Genomic DNA, 2,815 nt, shown 5'->3' with positions numbered 1-2,815 from the left:
GTTTGGTTTACGAACCCGCATACTATCCGATCCTTCTGATTTTGGTCCGGTATATTAATATAGCTACCTATTAGGTGCCGTTTGATATTCCGTAATCTCTAGCATTATTTCGTTGTTATACAAGGACTTCAAAGCAATCTCAGGTGAGTACATTGAACCCCTCTTTTACTGTTTTCCAAACTGTTTTGGGGTGAAACACATGTGCCTACTTGTTACTTTCATGCTTTCCATGTTTCCACATCATGTATCTGCTATGTTCGTTAGTACATTATAGTACATGATTTCATTACATTCCATACTATGTATGCCCATTGTGTGCGTACTTAGTACATTGCTTTACATTACATTTCATGCTATGTATGCCCATTGTGTGCGTACTTAGTACATTGCTTTACATTACATTTCATGCTATGTATGCTCGTTGTGTGCGTACTTAGTACATTGCTTTACATTACATTTCATACTATGTATGCCCATTGTGCGCGTACTTAGTCTTAGCAGATATTCTTATTATTATTATTATTATTTAGATAAATATTGTATATTTGTTAGAGATAGCCTTTGTATTATTTAGGTGTATCGTTTCCATATTTACAGATTAGGGTTAGCTTGTATTGTTCCCTATATAAAGGGATTCTCTTTATATAGGGAACAATACAAGCTAACCCTAATCTGTAAATATGGAAACGATACACCTAAATAATACAAAGGCTATCTCTAACAAATATACAATATTTATCTAAATAATAATAATAATAAGAATACCTGCTAAGACTTAGTACATTGTTTCACATTTGCATTTCATGCTATTTATGCCCATTGTGTGCATACTTAGTACAATTGTTTACATCACATGCCTTCATTTTGGTATAACATTTGGTTTGTTTAACATGGAACAATACATTCATTAACATTGATCACGCCATTCGTTAGTAGGTAGTGGTACCATAGGAATTGACAACTCCAGTTCCTGAAATCCTGGGTTTGTTTGGATTGGAAGGAATGACCGAATTTGATATACATAACTTAGATAAACCTTTAATTTGTTTAAGGGTTTATCGCCACAGTCTCAAGGCTTGGATGTATGCATTTTCACAATACCGCATAAATGTTTGTATCAGTATAGCATGCATTTGTTCCACAAAACATAACGTTGATTTAAACCATGTTTTACTCCAACACCTTGTTTTTGTGCATTTTACATATGGTTTAGTTGATACACTTCACTTACCATACATGATATATTTTGAGTACACAATACATGATTTACATTAAACATAAACATGTTGACATTGATATACACATTTGGTGGTTAACATTGAACATAGACATTTCGATATGGTTTACACAATAACACTTGACAATTGATTTATACATGAACAATTTACAGGGTGGTTGGTTTGGGTAAATGGTTTGAGTAACGTGGCGTATGTAATATGATACAATCATGGTGGATACGCCGCTGGTACTTCCTATATATAAATGTTTGTATAATATTACATATCGTAGCGTTATCTAAGTCATTTCAGTTTAGACATATTATGTTTTATACAAATAACATACTTTTTACAAGGCATTGCTTTACAAACAACTTATCATATTCAACTCAGTTTACTTGGTTATTCGTTTAACCTTACATTTATCTATACATATCATCTGATTTTATCGTTTTCCAAAGGATTTACAAGGCAAAACAATTTACAAGGTTCATGACTGACTGTTATTAAACGTGTTCTTAAAACTTAAGTCATGAATCCCATTTTCACAAAACCTATGTATCTCACAGGCATTTTTATGCTGACGTACCTACTTTCACATGTGTTTTCAGGAGCTATTCCATAGGATGATGATCATGACACTAGGGCGAACCTGTGCCTTAGAGAATAAAAATGAAGATAGACTAGTTTAATTATGTTCTGAACTCTTTGTTTTCCTGTTTAAGACAATATAACACTCTTGTTTATAAATAAAATACAACTTTGTATGCCATGGTTATGAAACAATTTAATTCTGTCCCAACACTCCCCGGTGTTTCCGCCGCGGTTGCATGTTGTACGCGGCCGGGGTGTGACAGAAGAGTTGGTATCAGAGCCAATGGTTATAGGGAATTAGGTTATTAGTAATGCTTTGACCTAGACTATAACTTTCTAGGACCCTAACACAAGTTATCTTGTGTTTAGATTTTAAAACATGCACTTCACCTATCCTTAGGTGATAACCACAACGAGAATTTCGATTCCGATCCGCTTTGAAAAATTAATCGTCTGTTCGAGGATGATTGATTACTAGGTTTTGAACCCTCTGTTATATGGTTTTGAACCCTTTTGAATTTTCAAAAGTCTCGTCAAAGTTTTGGGCTTTAATAGTGTGAACACGTGCGAACTGGAAGAGTGAATGCCTGTACCCTGAGTTTTCTGTCTAAGGCTAGAGTGTTCGTACAAATCCACATAATCGGACCAGTCACTCTTACCTGGGAACTCTTGGGCTGAGTGTTCACTTATAGGCGAACATGTCTTCGCGATACATTATTTTTGACCCATTTACTTTGACTAGACATTGCGTGTCGCTTGTTTGCTTTGCGATGCGTAACCACCATCTTTGCTTTTGTTGATTTTGCTTCATCTCATTCTCTTCATCCAATCATCTCACTCGTTTCCTTTCATGTTTTTCCTCTTTTAGAATGCCTCCTCGACGCGAACACCAGATAGCAACTGCCGAGCTGGCAGAAATTATTGCGCAGCAGATGGCTGCTCAATTCCCAAATCTCTTTGTTCAATGGAACCAGGCCAACAACAACAACAATGGTACATGCAAT

The sequence above is a fragment of the Helianthus annuus genome, chromosome 8, assembly GCF_002127325.2.
Source record: "Helianthus annuus cultivar XRQ/B chromosome 8, HanXRQr2.0-SUNRISE, whole genome shotgun sequence".
NCBI lineage: Eukaryota > Viridiplantae > Streptophyta > Magnoliopsida > Asterales > Asteraceae > Helianthus > Helianthus annuus.
Note: the sequence above shows the minus strand (reverse complement) of the source record.